Source organism: Cupressus sempervirens, chromosome 10, assembly GCF_028749045.1.
Source record: "Cupressus sempervirens isolate cs-2001-9-10 chromosome 10, ASM2874904v1, whole genome shotgun sequence".
NCBI lineage: Eukaryota > Viridiplantae > Streptophyta > Pinopsida > Cupressales > Cupressaceae > Cupressus > Cupressus sempervirens.
This window is the reverse complement of record NC_143127.1, coordinates 845,177,190-845,199,859: the sequence shown is the minus strand read 5'-3', so window position 1 is coordinate 845,199,859 and position 22,670 is coordinate 845,177,190.

Here is a 22,670-nt window from a genome sequence, read left to right as displayed (position 1 = left end):
CCTTGGCTACTTCAACCTCGGCACTTTCCTCTTTGTCTCCTTCTGACCCTTGAGTCTGATCCTGAAGTTTGTCTTCTTCTTCTTTTTTAATGTCATCTCCTTCTTCTTCTGTTGTCCCTTCTTCTTCTACACCAAACTTTCTTTTGATTTGTCTTACCATTTTCTCTTTCTTCTTTACTGCTAAAGCAGTCTTCAACTCTGTTATTACCTTTGATTTGACAACATCATAAGTTCCAAAGATTTTTGCATTTTTGTCTACTTCTTCTGCAAGTAAGGCTATTATTGCTGCAGAGGCTTGATCAGCATCAAGTTCATATCCTAGTGGCCTAAGCCATCTTATTCTAGGTATAACTGCTTGCACATAAGTATAATCTATATCTACAAGAAAGCAAATATCTTTTTCATATTTCTCAGTCATTGAAACTGGAATTCTCATTCTTTGTTTCATGGACTTTTTGAAGTCCTCAAAATAACCAGTCATTTGGGCATCAAAATTTTCACCCATCTGTTCAATGTATCCATTAATTTGTTCAACAATTGTTTTTTTTGGATTCCATTTAACTTTCCCTATAGAAGGAAATTCTTTCATCAGATAGAAAAACATACATATCAAAACTGATCCAAATTTACATTGAGCTCCTTTGCTCTTCCTTATAGCTCCCAGATTTTCATTAATCTGTTGAAACATGAGCTCTACCAGATCATAAGTGTGATCCCTTTTTATTATCTTGTATGCAACATCAACTGCTATACAAGGTACACTATTTAATCTGCTTGATTGATAGAATTTGTGTGAAATAATTCTTACAGCAAAGTCTAGTAGAGGATCAGTGACTGTGTCGATAGTCATCCCTCTATTATTCCATTTTGCACCTGTATTTCTCTCAATTACTTCCCTTTTGTCACTTCGCAGGGTCTTTGGCCGATCTAGGGTTGGAATACCAGTAACCCTATGAACGATTTTCTTGGTGAATTTTACTGGCCCTGACTCTAACCAAAAAGCTTCGTTATGTATTCAGCTCAAAACTATCCGTACCCATTCTGTTTTGAAGACAGTCGAAAATGCTAGGGTTTTGGTTAATTCTTTTCTTTCTACAATGGAAAACTCATTTTTCAGTACTTTGTTTTCACATAATTTATCATATGCATTATGAATTTCTAAGTCTCCTATGGCACCAATTTTACAATTGTAGCATCTGCGAACATCTTCTACCATAACAACTTTATCTGGAATAACTGATAATGCACCTGCAGGATCATTCTTGTATGCTTCTTCAGGTATGGGCTTAAATTTAGGTTGTTTTACTTCGTTGCTGACCAACTGAACTTCATGGCTTTCTAAACCCTTGGTGGTTCCTGACCCGGATGCCATTGTTTTCCAAACTAGGGTTTTATAATTCAAACAAGTTTGTGAGACCTACGTAGCTCGGCACTTAAGAGAAATACCTTGAATCGACGAGATCATTGTTGGAATCTTTCACGAATTGCTTCTGAACTTTTCTTGATCTTCTCCGCTCCTTTTTCGGCTTTGCTTCTTGATCGCGATGCGAAAAATTGATTGAAATCGCGATAATATACCCTGATTTCATCGCATTAAATGCTCAACTGCCAACTCGGCTTCTGAAGAAATTTCAACCTAACTCGGCGTCTACTAAATTTCCTTTCTACTTGGCTTCCATTGGAGTTTTTCAACTCGGCATCAGTTATCAACTCGGTCGTTGTTGGGAGCTCGGCATCTGTTTTGAGTTTTGGCTCGATATCCAAAGGTAGCTCGGCATCAACATTTAGTTTTCGTCTTGACATCTTGTTTCATGTAGATTTATACTTTGAATTGCTTCTTTGTCTTGGGACTGATGTCTGATATAACTTTGTATATCAGTCCCATACACTTCTCATGCTTAGTTTGATGAAGTGTGATCACTTGACCCATTGGGTGTAGTGATCCCTTCACTTGATGTATTGCACTCATCTCTCTTTTTCCAAGTCTTGTTCATTTTCCCCCTTATCTTTTCAATATCAATCTTTTCTTTTTCTTTATTCTCTTTAGACTTGGGTGCCTTTGATCTTGTAGGACAGTTTTTGCTATTATGACCAGTTTTCAGACAACTGAAACATGTGGTTTAGTTCAACCATCTTTTGTAGTTCTCTCTGAAATGTGTTCTTATGCAGTTCTGTGGTGTATGTTCATATTCTTGACAATAATGACAACTATACCTGGTATTTTAATCCCAATGATGATGACTTTCTTTTCCTTCTGTTTTTGCTGGTTGATTTAATGTCCACATAGGTTTTGATCTACATTCAAATGCCCTATGTCCATACTTATTGCAATTATAACAATGTCCATCAAATCTCTAAGTCCTTGTGAAATTGGATCTACAATCTTGTGTCATATGTCCTTGCATGTTGCACTTGTGACAGAAACTCTTACTCTTGGGTGTGTTTGGTTGATTGAATCTTCTGCTCCTGCACACATTAGCAGTATGTCCCTTCTTATTACAATAATGACAAGTGGGTTTAGTATTGTTACCTTTGTCACTTCTTTGTTCAGCACTTTTTGATGATTCTCCAACTTCAGTGCTATTGTAACCAAGTCCTGATGTATCATGGGCAGATCTTGGAGTTTTCAGCAACTATTCAAAATACTTGATGGCTTCACTTGACTTGTTGAGATTTTCTGCTACCTCTTTTTCTCTGTTCAATTCATTCTGCATTTGTTCATTCTGCATCTTCAGAGTAGAGATCTCAATGTCCTTCACATTGAGTTCATGATGAAGGTTCATCATTTGAGCAAGTGTATCCATCTGCATGTTTGAGATCCTTGTTAGTTCAGTACATTTTTCTTCAAGTCTGTTTGCAAGATTCCTTTTGTCATTTTCCATCATGACCTTATCATCAACTGCTCTTTTCTTTTGTTTTGTAATTTCACATATCATTATGGCCTATGATTCATGTTCCATCTTGAGAGATCTAATCTCTTATGCTTGAATTTTGTTTTTCTCCATCAGTTCTGCTATTGCTGCATCAAACTCTTTGGTATCTCCATTGGAAAATATGTTGGTGGTATCAATTTCCTTGTAGTGTATATCATTCTCAGCTATGGCCAGATCTTTCCTTTTTTTTAATGAGTTTCTCAAATTGATTCTAAATTCCTCCAAGCTATGCAGAGCAAGTTGCACATCTATCACCTGATTTTCAATGATCTTTCCAAGTTTGAAAGCTTCCATCTCTAGATCTTTTCCTCCAAGCTATTAAACTTTTCCTTATGAGAACCTGGAAAGCTCTGATACCAATTGTTGGAATATTCAAATGTGGAAAGAGTACTTATGAGAGGGTGGGGGGGGGGGGTGAATCAGAAGTACTAAAATTTGTCCTATAAAACTTTTATGTGGAAATAAATTGCATGCATGTAAATACATTAAGTAAACATGAAACTAACATATGCATCAATAACACATAACACCTAAAATTGGTAACCCAGAAACCCTCCAGGAATAAGAAGGTAAAACTGGGGTGGGGATGATACCCACAAAAATTACTGCAGCAATATTGTTTAACCACTTCTGATGGTTTGCCCTGTTAAAGGCTTTACACTGTGTCAATAGTGACCTGGTTAGAGGATTTACAAACACTTAACATGAAGTGTCACCCTGTTAAAGGATTTAATCACCTATCTCTAGGATCAATGAAATAGCTGTTAATCTACCCTATCACCATAGGATTTCCATGCTAATACAATGGCTAGAAAGTATTAGGTAAAATGAACCTGATAGTTTACAATCCTTGATTGCTGAATGTTGGCTCTATTCTGCTTCGTCTGATCTTGATCCTTTGTGATCTGATATCTTTCGCTTCTGAAAATAGTATATCAACCACTCTATATCTTCTCCTCTATATCATCATCTTCATCATCTCCTTCTCTATCATGTCTTCTCTATGAGATAGCGTCTTCCTTATAAAGACATTCGAGGATTTAGGGTTAGGTCTGGATCTACGATCCATATTCAATCTTCATTTTTGCTTAATACTTATCTTTTGCTGATTGGTTGCATGCCTTTATCATTTTTCTTATTGGCTACATGCAAATTACATAGGAAATATAAAAGATTCGATCTGATCATTAAATCCTTCGAGATTTCCTTATGTCGGCTGTAAAGACTATTTTCATCATAGTTTGTGCGATTCCAAACTCTTATGCTGATATCCTAGATTAGTCGGCTCCTAAAATATTTCTGTTGCTCGGCACATGCTGTTCTACTGAGTTACTCGGCACTTACACAAAACTGTGTTACTCGGCATGTAAACTTTACTCGGCACCTGATCTTCACTCGGCATTTACACTTTACTCGGCACCTACACTTTACTCGACATTTACACTTTACTCGGCACCTACACTTTACTCGGCACCTACACTTTACTCGGCACCTGAAGATTACTCGACATCTATTGCACTCGGCACCTATTCTTGATCTTGGTTAAGTGTATTGACACTCAGTTGTCAAATTTATTCTTTAAGCTAACAAAGATGATTTTTATTTTCGAGGTGCATAGGTGGCATAATAGATAAAATAAAAAATAAATGATTGTCATTCCATTTAACGAGGTGTGTGGGAAGAATTCTAGAAAGTTATGAATATTGTAGAAAGTTTTGGAAGTTTTAGAAGATTGTGGATATTGTGTAGGTGGAATTCTAGAAGGTTGTGGATAAGTCATGCATTGGGTGGTAAGTGCCTATTTAAGCAAGGCACATGAGAAGTAGAAGCTAGAAGGTGTGAAGACTTCAAGGTGTGAAAGCTCTAAAGGTGTAGCTCTTAAAGTAGAAATTCTTGGTGAAGCTCTTGGTGTGAAGACTCTTATTTGGGATTTCTCTTATGTTGAAGAATTTGCAAACTTCTTTTTGAAGAAGTCATAACTATGATATCATCTTGTGGGTGTTGTAAGGATCTTCAAGTATAATAAAATTGCTTGTGAAGCATTTTTTTTTAAATTTCTCTTGGTCTCCATATTGTTGCACTCTTGATTGCGAGTGGGTAAGGGTGGTGTGGCCCTTCATCAAGTGGTATCAGAGCGTACCTTCATCATTCAATATTAATAAAGGAGTGAAAGTCTCAATTTACAAGAGTAACAAACCATGTCTAATAAGGATAAGATTGAAAACTAAGAAAAGATGACAACTAAAAGAATAAAATAATTTTCCAATCAACTAGAATATTAAAAACTTTCAGCAAATCCAATCTAATTGGATAAAATGACTCACCTCTGGATTTTTGAAGCAATGTTGGAATAGAGCAATGCTGCCACCACCCATGACACCCATTCAAAATGCAATTCGAACCTACCAAAACTGTAACCCTTATAGAAAATCCAATGCAAATGTATATTGGGTCCACCCCTGAACCTCATTTGAAGCTCAATTTTATGAGGAACAAAAGAAATTATACATACCCCAATTCTCTCCCATTATACCTACAAAATCAAAATACAAATTAAAACAAAACATTAAGATCAAGATTCAAGGATATGGAAGTCAAATCACAAAAAAAGCATTTATAATAAAACCTAGCACTATAATCTTCTCTAATTTGGATATGTATCTACCAAAGGATTCAGTCCACAACATAGCTTTTTTGCTTTATAAACTATTATCCAAACCAAAATTACTCTCATAAGGAAGATAGGGCTCAACCTTTTAGACCAATAATTACATGGAAATGTATGTGAAATGTCTGATCCTATAACCCACTTCAATTTCTTGATCATTTTTTTTTGTTCTGTCTCATAATATTTGGCAGACATTTGTTGGTTTTGTGTCTGGATGAACTAATTTTAGAAGTTTACATTACAATATTTGTGAAATTATCCTTCCAAAATTGAGAAGGAATTCCGTTCACAGGAGAGATTCTTGGGTGAATCTATCCACTTATTTACAGTAGCTATCTTTATCTAAAGGAATTTGGCAACAAAGAAAACTTGAGGAAATATCACCCTTGTACAAATGGCTTTATGTCTTTAATATGTTGATTTGATTGTACAAAAAGCTAAGTTATCAATTTGGCACTCATAGTCCCTAGATTTGGGTTTGATATAAAGGTTATTTGAGATCCAGTTTGGTGTAGTAATGTCTATGGGTTAAACCCAGCAAACTCAAAATGAACCGAGTTGGCCCCTCTCTGGAAGAATGCCTTTATATATCATCTTAAAATGAAAGGATTTTGTTTTGTTTGCCTAGAAAATCTTCTTTAACTCTCTGCTCATGCTTTTGTATAGACTTTTTGTAAGGCATTCTTCCTTGGCCAGGCAGGAGCTAATAAAGCCCTATTGTATTCACTTGTCTACTGTCAGAGTGTCTTCCCCAAATCAGGCCTTTTTCTGCTATGTGTCATCCAATTATTTTCATTGTCATTGTTTTTGTTTTTATATTTCAATATGTGCAGATGGAATATATATAGACATGATGCAACATAAAGTACTGCAAGCAAGATCTTGGTGGGCATCAGTATAGTAGGGTGTCAAATAGTGCCTGATAGGTTGTGATGTGTGCTAGAGAGTTAGAAAGTGCTTAAAACACTTTATGCCCTCTTGAACTTCTCAATCAAACCAAGAGCAGCTTTTTCAAAATTGGACCATTGAAAATAGGTAAATACAATGGAAGTTTGTATGAAACAATTTTAATTATATTTAGGATTATAAAACAAACAACAAATGGTTGTGGGCATCATTTCTTAACCTTGTTATTAGAGTAGCAATAGTAGAGTTTTGTATCTTCCACTCACCATCAGCCTTTAACTATCCAAGGGCAAATAGGCAAGAGAAGCCATTGATAAGGCATTGAAAGAGATCATTCAAAAGCCTTGTAGCATGGAAGGAGTAGATTGTGAAGACTTCTAGCAATTCTATTGGCTTACCAAATGACATACATTGTTACTATCAGACATACTTTTTTTCAGTGGATGAGAAGTAGAAATCCTTAGGACATATCCTAAAGTTGGATCTCATCCGCTAGATCCAATCTGGATGAGGAAAAAGAGTCGGCTTCCCTTAGTAATGGAAATCCTCTCATCACTTTCCCATATGCCCCTTGAGTTTTGTTTTCAAAGTGTTGCTTTTTTAATAATTAGTAGGTAATTTTTCATGTTTTGATGGGAATTGTGCCATTTAACTAACAATTCCCACATGGAATAGTGCCTACCAAACTGCATGCAGGCTTTTTATTTTCATCTTTTGAAGTTTTACCTATATGGGTGCATGTGTAGTTTTTAATGTGCATGAGAGTCCCTCATAGAAGACCTCAAGGGGATCATTTTTAAGTTTTTCGAGTTAGTAACTCTGAACTTTTGCTCCTCTTTCTTCTCCTTATTATGTGACCATCTTATTCCATTAGCTTGTGTGTTGGTCTAGGTCACAAAAGCCTCGGGCTTATCATCAAAGTAGTATTCTAAATCTCAAATGAGGATTTTTTGTATTATAATCTAGTATTATAAACTAGTATAGGAGTAGTTATGCATATAATTTCATACATCTACACTGTAATTTTATTTTTATGCATGGTTAGAACACTAGCTATAGTTTCTTAGGTTAGGAATTGAAGCATTATATAAACAAGTATGTATAATGTAAATAATATTGACAATTTTTTTGCAATAAAGCTTTATGCAATTGTTTCTTCACTCATGGTGTGAGAATGCTTATATCTATGTCATTTGATTTTTTTCCACATCTTGTTCAAAACATATAATGCAATCTCATCTATGAAGCGTATTAAAAGCTAAGGGTTTGGAGTGATTCGTATACAATTCATTTTTTGTCATTTCATTATATAGTTTGAACAAGTGTGGAAAAAAATCAGATTTTTATTACAAATTTTATGTTCACCAATCTATGTTAAACTAATCAGCAAGGTCACTTTCCTAATACTTTATGAACTAGATGCTATTCGCAAGGTCAGTTTCCTAATACTCACTATAGTACTTGCTATTTAATTGAGATAGACACGGCTCATTAGTTTGTTTGTATTCTCTTTGGATTTTGTTAAAGAAGACAGTTGAATGCTATATGAACTAAAAGTTCTGTGGTGTCAATAGGCTTGTGCATCTCTTGAGCCAAATTATCAGCCCCAGTGACATTTGTTGTTGTTCAAAAGCGGCACCATACTAGACTATTTGCAAACAACCATGCAGATAGGCATTCTATAGATAGACTTGGGAACATCTTGCCAAGTCTTCAGTACATAATAAAGCAACTAAATTTCATAAATTGTTTTTTTGATAGTTGATTTGTTTAAATATTGCCCATCAAAAATTACTTAGTACATCTCATCTTTTTTCTGCACAGGAGCTTGTAGTTCTAAAGAATCTGATAGCGAAGAATTTGAAGAAGATATTGTAGCAAAGGTATATTTGGTGTTCTTTTTTAAGTGAAAATGTGATTGGAAATTTTGTATGTTGTCATATTTCACTTGCAGAAAGGTCAAATTGTAAATAGAGGTGAAGTTGTATGGATTTAAGTTTCTTCTTCATTATTTATAATGCTCTCGATTCCTCCTTTGTAGCTGTAAAAATACTTGTTTATTTTCACCTTTCCAGATACCCTTTACCAGGTTCTTCAAGATTCCAAAATATCTTGGGCTGACCCCACTCCAACATGTCCTAACTCCTACTTGGTTCAGAGACCTAACTCATTTTTATATGTGTCTTCCTCTTACTACTCCATCTGCAGGTTGCAAACAAATCATCTTTCTTCCACCAACGAGTCATTCCATTCAAGAAAGACCATGTCTGACGATATCAACGCACAAAGAAATAGGGAGACAATTGCTAGACTGTGGTCTAACTTAAAAAGAAAAGGTGATGGAAAATGTTATTATCCTTGAAAAATGTGTAAGGGCTTAAAGACTCAAAGATATCTAATCACAACAGCTGAGCAACATTCTAGGCACAATGGTCACATTGAAGGGGGAAACGAGTATCACCCATTGGTATGTATTTTAATAGTTTATAAATTACATAAGACATGATTTGATGATGACATCATGGTCATGGTTAATATAAGATCATCATTTTCATATAGGTCAACATCCCTGAGTTTCATGTTATGGACCATGACAATTCGGAGAATGAGGATTTCCAAATGAGGGAACATGGAGGTGTGAATATTGAAGTAGAAGGTAATGATACCATGGAAGAAGACCAGGATGATGAAGATCATGATGATCACGATGATCAAGATGATGATGATGATGACGATGATGATGATGCAGAGCTTGATGTACCTTTACTTGAGAAGGCACAACAGTCCCTATATGAAGGCTCCAAAACAACTCTTCTTGCTATTGGTGAACTTGAAGGTTATGAATGGTTTATCCAACATAGAAATGACACATATGTTAAGGTATGCCATCGTCTTTCATTATTTTACTTGTAGTTCCCTTATAATTAACATTGGGTTCGTGTAGCAATTAATATTCTTTAAATTAAGAAATTATATTTTTGGTCGTAGATGGCCTCTCATCAACCATGATTGAAGTGGACAGATCTCTATTTCAACTAGAATACAAACATAGAATAGCCCAAAATTGTACTAGATCCATCCAATTTTAGGAACTAGCAAAGGGAATTTCCAATGGCCTCGGGCAAAACAACTCACAAAAGTGAAATGAAGATGAGGAAGGAAAACCCAAACATAACTCACATAGGTATAGCTCAATGTCACCAAACATTAGGGACTTCAAAGAATTAGTCACCCAACAGTGTAAATCTTAGAGGTACTAGAGACTCTAAGAATTTATAGACCATACTTCTGCACTGATAAAAGTCCATGTTATCACCACAAAATAGGACAAACTTTGCATAAGACTTGACAACCCAAGCATAGCTCCTTCAACCAAAATTTGACAGACAATTATCTAGAGCATTCAATGGGTCTAGAACCACCAACAAGGGAAAATATCCTAGCACCTAGAAGCCTAGCTTAGCGCTACACCAGGAGAGTCAAACCCCAACAAAAACCATCCAATGGATCTCTTCTGATGGGATGTGTTACGAGTATATTAAGTTCCCCTCTTTCTCCAGAGTGGAAAACATCATGAATTTTGAGTTCAAATCTACGTTATGTAATACTGCTTTACTCATGTTTAGAGACCCTTACAGTATATTCAGAGATACTTATTATATCTACTCTATAATAAATGGCACTGTAATAGCATACTAGCATCAGAGTTCATAACCCACATCAAAAGTGGTTAGTTACACAAGAAGAAGCATCGAACATGGGACATGAGAAACAAATTCAGATTGATTTGTCCTCTATTATCAGAGGATCATAGTAAGGCACAACACAAATTCTCAAATACAAATAATAGTCAACTATCATTTTACTTAGATCCCTATGGAAATGTAGCATTGAAATACAATATACATTGGAGTTAGGAATTTGGTTGACAACCAAAATCAATTGAATTGAAATAAGAAACTTCGCCAAAGAATCAACTAAATATGTAATTTTAAGCATATTTTGCTACTCGAAATGTTATGACTTCTTCCTTCTTGACCTTAAACTCGTGACATTTTCTAGTTTTATGAGGGGAAACACGATCTCTCCAACTGTTAGTTCTAAATGGCTTCCACCTTAAGTGCATAGAGTCTTTGAACTAGATAGATAAAATACACGACCATGCTGAAGACCATGGAAATAGAGGATAACATGGAAAATACCAAACAACAAGTTGGATGATGATGAAGACTACAGTGAAGGTAGAAGATCCCAGACATCATCAATTAATACCAAACTACTAAATGGAGTATACAAACTTGAAAAGATAAGACACACCTTACAACTAAATGAAACTCTAGAAGCTACCATCAAATGGCATGACATTGAATCATTACCAATAAATGAATACAACATAGAGAAGCTACTAGATATGGTATTTCTATTCATTTTTCAAACAAAAGAGTGCAATAGGTATGCAACCACGACTAAGGAAAGTGCAATTTCACACCATTTGCCATGTTGATGTTGAGATACAGACCTGTGCAATCGAATCTCCCAAGGAATAGACAGCACCACATATTGCCATCTTTGCCAAAATAGGATTTGTCATAAAGCGATGTTAGAATAGTTACTAAAATGGTCATAAATTATGTTGTTATAGTAAAAGAATACTTTAACTTAAGAAAAAAAAACTATACAATATTAAAACATGATATTGTGCTTTAAAAACTAAAAAGGTACCTGTAACGAAGAACTTCATTTCAACTTGCTAATTGGTTGTCACTATTAACTATAAGCTTATCTTTAAAGTTTGAGCTTCACTTGGTTTCGAGAATAGTTAAATATTCTCTACTTAACAGGGCCAACCACGTGAAGGTGGAAGCTCATTTGCGCCCCCCCGCCCCCCCCCCCCCCCCCCCCCAACATCACTCTAAATTCCCTATTAACATTTAATAACATTCAATCCATCCATTTTTGAAAGATAACATTCAATCATTATAATCACATGATAACATTCATTAACACGTAAAATTCATAAACACACAACATTCATGAATAATTCAAAAGTAAGTCATTGATAAATAATTCATTAACACAATATTCATTAACACCCAATATTAATGAATAATATTCATTAACACAATATTCATTAACAATATTCAAGAGTAAGTCATTCATGAATAATCATATCTTTTTTTCCTTCTTGTCATTTCTTTTTTTCATAAAATTTATAAGAGGAATATCAATGTCCTCGTCATCCCCATTAACATTTAATAACATTCAATTCATCCAGTTTTGAAATATAACATTCAATCATTATAATCACATGATAACATTCATTAACACATAAAATTCATAAACACACAACATTCGTGAATAATTCATTAACATGCAACATTCAAGAGTAAGTCATTCCTAAATAATTCATTAAAACCCAACATTAATGAATAATATTCATTAACAATAGTCAAGAGTGAGTCATTCATGAATAATCATTTCTTTTTTGCTTTCTTGCCGTTTCTTTTTTTCATAAAATTTCTAAGAGGAATATCAATGTCCTCGTCATCCCCCTCCTCTACCGGTTCTAACACATGTCTCCTCCTCATCCATTCAGGAACATCATGAGGCCATTGCACCAAAGGGGGGTCCACTGCAATAACAAGTACTCCATGAGTTAAATTCGCACCATTTTATATTAGTGAATTACGAGTTTTTATTTAAGTAAAAGAACTATAAATCAAAAAATTGATTTAAAAGAACAAAACATAGATTTTCTTTACCAGAATGTGTGACATGATCTACCTGTTGATCAGTCTAAACATCCTCCGACACTCGTTCAGCACGACATGATTCTATATCCTCAACACAAAAAGGTTACACCAAGTTCAATTAAAGACGTTAAATTGTATTAATAATTATATAATTAGTTTTAAATAACAAATGAGCACCTCCATCGATAGTACAATGCACATCAGGGGCTTCATGATGCTGCGTATGATCTGTGTCATGATTAACAGGCTACATTGCAATGTCATGCACATTATTATCAAATAAATTGTTGCTCAAGTATTCAATTTCTAATATATATGTTGGCATATTTACTTGTGCACATGATGCAGGAGACTATTCGGTTGGGGCAATGGAAGTTTGCCGTAGGCATTCAGCCACCGTTGCATACCCTTGCTTGAAGGCAATTTTTTTGTGTTCTTATGTGGCCTCTAGATTAAAATCAGCACCCTGCATTTTTTTATTAATTAACAAAATTATTTGCATTTTATAAATCAATTTTCTTTGCAATTCATTTATTGCTACTTACAACGCATGCTTTGATTTTCGAATATCCCCCAGAGCCAAGTCTGTGTTGCCCAACCTTTTCCAGCCTCACCTTTGTTGCCTTTGATGTGTCCTGCAACCTATGAAAAGTTTGAAATATGTTAGATGATACAGATATAAAGATCAGTACTAAATAGTGGATTATTATATGGTATGAAGGTTTTAGCATAAAGTAGCATGTTCCACAAAAAATATGAAAAAAGGGAAGAAATTATAGCATCATACCTTTAATTGACATGTGTAATCATGCTATTTATCCATGGAGTTCATGCTAAGTATTTATCCATATTCTGACATGCCTCTCCATAAAATTACACATCAATTTCGATAGTCTATATTATCCATTGTCACACAAAGTAAACGATAAGCTAAAAGTTGAAACAGCTAGTAGATTTTATAGATTAAATTTTTATCCCTAGGTTCCACACTCAAAGTGTTTTTATCCACAAGGCTGCAACAGGTATAAACTTGAGGGCGAATGTCAGATTTCAGATTGTTTTAGTAGCATTCCTTTTTACCCGTAGCTGAAAAGTAAGTATTTTTTTGTTTTCAATTTAAAAGACATCACTTTTGTGCATCAAGTGCTTCTTTAGCCTCCACACTGCATGGAACTAATTTTATAAATGGTGGTTGTAACTGAAACAAAATCCCCACTGATTTGCTAAGATAACTAGCAACTAACAGGAACTACCTAGCATTGTTCCAGCAGAAGACTCATGACTTAAGACTTGTCTTAATCTATGTTTATTTTGATTGCTTCTAGCAGTGGAGCACCATTCAGAATGTTTGAGAAGATTAGAAACGTTACATCATAGTTTGGAGAATGTTTCGTATAGTCTACATCCACAACAAACGATTTCAAAGCTGACAATTGGATAGAAAATTGTTTAGATAAGCTTCAACTATTCTTAAAAGTCACACAGTAAAAGAAGAATTAAGGATAGAAAAAAATAAAAAGTCAACTTTAACACTTTTACTGTAGAAATTAAGAAAATTAGTATGTGATCATGTTTAAACCATTCGCTTTAATAATGCCACATAATTTTGATCCTATAAATAAGGTATAAGAGTTTAAGAAACAGTAAATTTCATAGAGTGGAAAGAAATAGCATAAATTATCATCATTATTTATAAGAATGAAATTTGGGTTAGAATTTTCCAAAAAAAAATTCATAACTTTAAATGCTTGCAAACAAATGCTTTCATGCATATTAAAATAACATAAATGCTTACACTTGTAGGGGACACGACCAATAATGGAGAATGCACGCACAACTCCTCCATATAAGGAAAGCATTGTAGAACTTTGACATTAGCAAAATCTTCATCATCAGAACAGGTGATTTTCCTGATTGATTTCACTTTTGCAAAATGTTCCAGAAGTTGAGTGTCAGTTTCCAAATAGAGACATTTAGGTAAATAGAAGCTCACCATTATCTTAATGGGCAAACTGCAATCAATATTTCTAATGCTTTCTAAGAGTGGACAATTCACATCCAGTGTCATATATATATCATTGACATGTCGAAGGGGTGATACAATCAAAAGATCAAAACTAAGTGCTAATCAGAGCACTATCAATATCTCAAGTCTCAAAATGATACATCAAATATACAATGAATCTCATGATCAATATAAAGATACCAAAAGGAACAAAAGATAGCATGGACCTAACTCTAGCCTTCCCCCTCATCACCAGGAGGAGAAGGAGGAGTAACATATGCACGTGCAGGAGGCACTACACCATCAGAAGCTCAAGCATAATCAAAGAACCTTGAGACATGTTGAGCTAGAGGTACTGCATTTTCATATACTACATAATAATGAGCTATCGTCCTATCACAAAGATTAAACATAAAAAATTCAGCTAACTAAAAGCAATAGACAACCAAAAAAAACTTATTAACAAAATGGTAAATAGTACTTACACCGTAAATAAAATAACGTAATAATATAACATTTTTCAACTATCTAATTTGTACAATTTCAAAAAGGTTTACCCTCGCTGAAGAAGGGGTGGGAGTAGCATCCTGGTGACCTCTATCATCTGTCGGATCCATATCGTCCTGTCACAAAGATTAAACATAAAAAATTCAGCTAACTAAAAGCAATAGACAGCAAAAAAAAAACTTATTAACAAAATGGTAAATAGTACTTACAACCCTCATGATAGTAACTTTGTTTGTATCTATGCGATTTAAATGGTAATCGATTAGCAGTTCTTCCCCGGCACTTATTGATTTTATTGCACAAACAAAAACTTCATTCCCCTCACACGCCTCAAATATGCAATTGGGTTGCTTACTAGTTGTAGAAGGTCACGTACTATTTATAAAACTTGCAATATTACCTATTGCTTTTGGTCTCCCATCAATGTACATAGCAAATCTTTTACTTTGATCATTTTCTTTCCGTTGTATATAATTAGCTGATACCCCATACCTACTCATACTTTTTTTATACCGAACAATCCACATCCAATCATTGTAATTGTAACATGGACCGACATACTTAAACAATTCGACAACTTTGTTGTAACCTACCTTTATCCGATCCATGGAAAATAGGCCCAAACCATGTAATGAGGATGGAGCAATGCGATATATCCTCTCATTAACACAAAAATCTGTGTTAACTGGAGGTAGCTCATTGGGTACCCATTCTTTCTCAATGTGTGAGTACCGAAAGGGCACCTTGATGTCGCCTTTGGTCTCATCATCATAAGAACATGATCCCCCATTAGCAAGGAAAAATTGCATGCGTTTATCAAAATTTTTTCTATTCTTTTGACCTCTAGTTGATCTTCCTATTTTAGTCGTACTACATGTAGAGCTTTCATCTACTAGTTCCTCATTTCCCTCATTCAATGTAGATAGATCCGGCAAGTACCTATTTGGTGGGTCCTGCAATCCATCAAATGGAAAGTGAAAGTGACAAATATAAAATGTAGTAAGTTGAAAGTGATTATACAATTATATTTCTATATGGACCTTCTTTGTCTATATATATATATATATATATGATTATATAATATGTCTATTTATAACATACGTGCTCAATGATAAACAAGAAGAATATAAGAAAATTATGTCTATTTATTGACTTATACCTGTTGATCCATGTCATTGTGCATAATCCACGCCAAACGGGTCAAATTTCCTGTAGTCAATTGACTGTTTGCAAAAAGGGTGACAATCAGACACAATATGGTAATTATAAATAACATATGTTGTAATCATTAGAATAAACACAATAAATATGTAATCAAATTTCCTAAATATGTTAATCATTTACTTTAAGTTAGCTAAAAATTACATGATACACGTTTGCTACAAATAAGTTAGAAGACAACATGAACAATAGGCAACATCGCAAACATGAACAAATTTCCCTTATATATGGAATGCAAGATTGTCAACAGAAGGGGTGACGATGTACCTATAGTCAATTGACTATTTGCAAAAAGGGTCATAATTAGACACAGCATAAACATTGGTAACTATAAATAACATATGTTGTAATCATTATAAATGAACACAATATATATGTAATCAAATTTCTTGCATATGTTAATCATTTATCTTAAGTTAGCTAAAAATTACATGATACGTGTATGCTACAAATAACTTAGAAGACAACATGAACAATATGCAATATTGTAAACATGAACAAATTTACCTTATATATGGAATGCAAGATCATCAATAGAAGGGGTGACGACGTTTGTAGTCATTGATTTTCTTTTTCTTCTTCTTCTTCATCATCATCATCATCACCATCATTACCATCATCATTGCCATCATCACCATCGCCATCATCATCGTCATCATCACCATCACCATCATCATCATCATCATCACCATCATCATCATCATCATCACCATCACCATCATCGTTATCATCATCATCTTGATCTTCATCATCTGCTTCTTCATCATCTTCAATATCTTCTTCTTCCACAACATTATACTTTATCGGTCTTCCTCTTGGATCATGTCTAACAACAAATGACCAACCCTGTTTATGTGGAACCTCTGAGTAAAACACTTGCTAACATTGGCTTGGAAGAACATAGGGCTCATCTCCAACTGGTTCAAACGACCTTGTATTGATCATTGTAAATCTATTATCATGTTGAATAACCGTTCTATCTAGATCATTTTGATTTAATCGTAACCTGTACCATTTGACGACGAATAGAACTACTTTGAAGGTGTTAAATTCACACTCAATTATATCATCCAAGATGCCATAGTATTGATTATGAGATTGTTGAGGATGTATGTCGTTTCTAGATGATATATTGGTGACCTCGAAAAGTGCAGTTATCCCAAAATCACAGGTTTTCTTTGTGTCATCAAACCTTTTTATGCAAAATTTGTGGCCATGATAGTACATAGCTTTCTAGTGTTTGACCTACAATTTTTGAAGTGTGTATAAATTATTTGCATCGTGAGTTGATATGAAACATATGTCGAGTTATGATCATTAATAAATTTTTACGTACCTCTCCACCTCTTAAACCCTTTACTAGATCAACTACCATTGGCATAACATTGGAATCTTCATTACGATGAGCTTCTGTAACCAATGAAGCAACACCTTCCCATGTTAATGAGCAACCATTTTGTTGACATCGTTCAATCCATTCCGTCATCCAATCAAGATTGTTCACAATATACAAATGTATTGCATCCCACTCTCGACCACCTATTTTTAAAAAATACACCAATTAAAAATAATTTATATTGAAGATTTATAAGAATTAATTAACTACAATAACATCTTAGATTTACCTCTCATTTTCCTCGATCTACCTTTTCCCATCAAGTACTCCCCTTCGAATTTGTTAATTGAGTTGGGATCCCAAATACGATCTACATGGATCTTTACTGCAAACTTAGGTAGATATTCACTAATTTACACCATGGTCTGGTATACCATATATCCCTCCACCATAGAATCCTCGGGATGTGCTCTTTGTCGAACCAAGCCTTTCAAAAATTTCAAGTGCCTCTCAACCATCCACATTGACCTGGTTGGTACAGGTCCACACAATTCAATCTCCTCAACTTGATGTATGAGGTAGTGTTCTTGTGCATTGCAAAAACTTGGAGGTAGACACTTTTGCATTTCACACATCAGAAGAGGAATTTTTCTCTTCCAATATTTTATATCTTCTTTATTGATTTCTTTAGATAACAACCACCTCATGTATTTCCAAGATCATATATAACCTGTTTGACATTGTTGGCAAAGTGGCGTGGGAGAGATAGAGGTAGAACGTACTGCAATATTTGTAAAATGATCTTGTCAATATTTTATAAAAGAATGCAATTGAAACTGCATGCAGTATATAAATATATAGTGAATACAAAATAACATGAATTACCTTAATAAATGTATGCCAATCGTGTGTTTTCAACCCTGGCCCAAATTCACTTTTATTTGATATGACATTGTTTATGTTCGTAGCAAATCCTATGAGAAATCGTATTTTTTTATGACTTCTTTTATAGCATTGCTCTGCTGCTCTGACAATAACCAACTAAAGGCACTTGTATCAATCTGGTCTCCATTGTTATTTGATTGAATGCCATTTTTCATTGCATGGTTGGATTCTTCAATGTCACTACAAGTTTTGACAATTTGATCTTTGTCAGGCCTCCATCCAAGATTTTCCATAATGTCTCTGCTACATTCTTTCTAATATGCATAGGATCAAACAAATGCACAATTGGGAGTTGCTCGTAGTACGACAACCTAGTAAATTGCGTAGGATAAATTTTTAGTCCTTTTAGAAGTTGGTCATTGATGTCTTGACGACCTTCACAAGAATCAATCACATCATCAGTAAACAAAACACAATATCGAAATATAAATTTGAAACAAAAACCATCAAATGGAATGACATGACCTCGATGATTTATTTTATTGTATGCCAACTTCCATAGGCGAGGTGTCATTCTCTGTGGCTTTGATGTAGTCTCTTCTAGACCATTGAAAATATGTTTTTCAGTAATTTGGTACTTATGATTTTTGTGCAGAAAGTGTCTATTCTCATCAAATGCCTGCTTTCTTAAACTTTTTGAATGACGAGATTTCGTCTTTGGACCACAAACTGGACATGCAAATTTACCCTTTGTCTGAAGACCTACAAGATCATGTATAATTGGATTAAATGTGTTAACTTTGACATACCAAAAAAGAGGTGTCAAGAAGAGAACATACCACAAAGATGTGTTAGCCCAGGGGCATCGTGTATTGTCCATACAAGCATTGCATGAAATTGAAATTGTCTTTTTCCTATTGGTCTACAAATGTCATACATAGTAACCCCATTCCATAACACCACCAACTTGTCGATAAGGGGTTCAATATATACGTTGATATCTTTAACTTGGTACTTACCTAGTTGAATGAGCAAAAACATTACATAATTATTTTGACCATTTGATGGATTAGTAATAATAAATTAATTTAGATGACCACTAAATAAAAAAATACCTGGAACAATCAGTGTCAGCATTATGTGCTCTCTCTTTATGGACAAACAAGGAGTTATGTTATTGTTGATAACAAAAACAGGCCACACCGAGTAAGTAGATCTCATCTCTCCATAAGGATTGACACCGTCTGCTGCAAGTGAAAGCTTGAGATTACGAGGTTCTTCTTTAAAGTGTGGCCATTTTCCCTCTATTTCCTTAAATGTCGAACCATATGCAGGCATTCGCATAATGTCTTCTTGACTTCTATTGCGTGCATGGTAATCCATAAATTGTGCCAAGCTATTGCACTTGAATAATCATTGCAGACCTGGAATAATGGAAATATGCCGAAGAACCTTGCAAGGCACCCTTTTTGTTAATCAATCTGATTGATATCTATTGATATGACAAGTAGGGCATTGTGTTGCAAATTCATGCTGTTTATGATATATAATATGATTGTTCGGACATGCATGTATTGTTTGATACTCCATTCCAATATCTTTCATAATGGCAGATAATTCTCGGTACGAGCGAGGTAGAATGTTTGATGGTGGTAACAAACACTCACCTATCAACTGAAGCATTGAACATGAGGGTTTTCCATTTTGTTGTAGAGATTGCATCTCTATAGGATACATGCCTAATTATTGCCATTTTGTGTTGGATAGGTGCTGTCACTTGAAGGAGGGCTGTGAAATATGACCATTTGACAATTAGAGCTTTTGATTCTGTTTTAGATTTTCCTTTTGAGGACTTGTTTTCTAACGAAGAAGAATTTTTTTTAAATTATATTGATGCTTCTCGTGCTATTGGTCTGAGCTAGACTTCTATCGCTTCCATTCTTGTCACAATTTTGGATGTTAGACTATATTTCAGGTGCGATGCCCGCTAGCCTTGTGGCCTATGTTGTTGAAGTTATTGCTCTCACTTATGTTTTGAACAAAATTCTACTGATAATGCTGACTCTTAAATAATCACTCTTGGGCCTTGTTGACAGGTTGTAGTGGGGTTTCCTTTGTTGCAATCCTAACAATAGCGTTGCTTAGAATTTTGTCCAAGTGCATAGGAAAAAGGTTTATTTTGTTGTGTTGTTGATGCCCTATGTTTATGCTTTCATCCCTTGTTTGTGTAAAGGTTAACAACCCCTTGTTTTGGTTGTTATAGAAAAACAACATATCAATATCATCCTTTCAGATTGAACAATACTAGATGAGTAATGATACTGTCTTGAAAAATACAAGAAGCCAAGACTACAATATACACTCGTTTAATGAAGCAAATAAAATCCTTCCAACAATAATTAGTTAGAACTATCAAAGTAAATTTTTAGGATTGTATAAACACAATTGGAAAATGGATCAAGAAGATTTCATGTCTTTCTCATGACAACTTTGGTTATTATGTGTAAAATTGGCCTCATTCTTTTAACAATTATTTTCATGTTATCCGTAGAATTTTTTTTATCATTTAAGTTTGTTGTTCTTGCAAGATGAACTACGAGATGCAGTGTTACTGGTGTTTGCAAATAAGTAGGATATTCCCAATGCAATGAATGTTGCAGAGATCATGATAAACTTGGGTTGCATTCTCTTAGGCAGCGACACTTGTGAGTATTACATTCTTTATAATTTTCAGTATTAAAAATTGTAGATACTAATCATCTATTATGCTGCACTATTTCTACTTTGCATATAGTTTATCATCACTCTAGTAAACGAGAAAAAAATTGGAATGTTTGGTGTTGCTTGTGAAACAACTTGTATCATGTCCTAAGGTATATACAAAGCATCTGTGATAGTTTGTTAGAAATAAATCCTTTTATTTTAGTTCTTATGGCTTTTGTTTTATTTTGCAGGTTTGAAAGATTATAGTCGAATAGGGTTCAAGGATTTTGTATTACAAAAATGTCTTATTTCTTTATTGATACAGATAGATTGAGGAGGTAAAAATTCAGCTTTGATGCATACTCATATGTAGGATGCAAACTTATTTTGATGTGACATTATGTGTGTTCTCTTTCACATTTTACTATCAATTTTCTATCCAATTTAATGACCCAAAACTATTGAGAAAAACTGTGAAGGTCACAATTGCTATTAAAATCTTGTACTACCTTTTTATGTTTATCGCTTACCTATCTGCAACTCCACAATCGATATTGACAGTCTCTTGCCCTCACTGTGCAACTAAACTACTTTAGTTTTATTGATGCAGCTGAACTACGAGTGCCTTTTGTGTTCTTGAAAAATCGTAAGCTTTCAACTTTTGTGAAGCCATTATGGATGCAAATGAACAACTAGTGAGGTGTCAATTTTAAGGCAATTTTTTGTTTCTATAATGTACAGTTCAATTGTTAGAAATATTTCATCTAGATTGTTAATTGATAGATTGTTAACTTTTCATATCATTTTCTACTTTGGTTGGGTAGTTCTCCTTGCATTTGTAAATCGTAAATCTTGCTACAGTCTTTAGCCTAATGACAGTTTGGTATTACATCCAAGGCGATAACATAGTTGACTTAAAACTTTGCATTAAAAAAAACATTAAAGGATAATATTTGAATTGTGGATATTTGTAAATTATGTTGGTTTTAGACATAGTTATAGTTATATATGCGCTCTTATGATGATGTGATTGGGACTGTAAGTTTTTTTGTCATGTTTATCTGTTTGAAAAATAGATGAAATTATTGGCTTCATTCCTGATAAATAATTCTTTCCTAATTTTATTCTTCCCTGCAGGAACCAAAATTTAGATGCACTGTGCCAATTATTGCAAAGGCTTTGCTCTCATAGGAGCCTTTTAAACTGCACAAAATTTGAGTTGTAAAGCATAATTGCTTGATGGAGACTCAGGATATCGTGCACATTTCTTCCTCCTTCCCATTGTTTTGTATGAAATAAATCATGTGATGAACAAAATAATGGTGTGGAGGTAGAAATGTGCACGATACCCTGACTCTCATGCACCGAGCAATTACACTTTAGAATCAAGTTTTGTGCAGTTTAGAAGGCTCCTATGAGAGCAAAGCTTTTACAATAAATGGGATAGCTCGTCAAAATTTCTACATATCTTGGTCTCAATTTCGACACAAATGCAATATTTTGGTCGAAATTTCGACCCAAAACTGGTCCACTTTGGCGTCGCTTGTATGGCACCGGCGGAGAAAAGTAAATTGCTTTCTTCGCAATTTCGACGCCAAATTATGCAGGTTTACATCAAAATTTTGACCAGCACCGCTCGCAAATGAGGAAATACCAATTCAGCTTGGACTAGGGAATTCAACGAAATTCGTGTCAGTAAGTCCACCTTTATGTAGTCAAAATTTTGACGCAGAATGTATGTGGCAAAAAACTG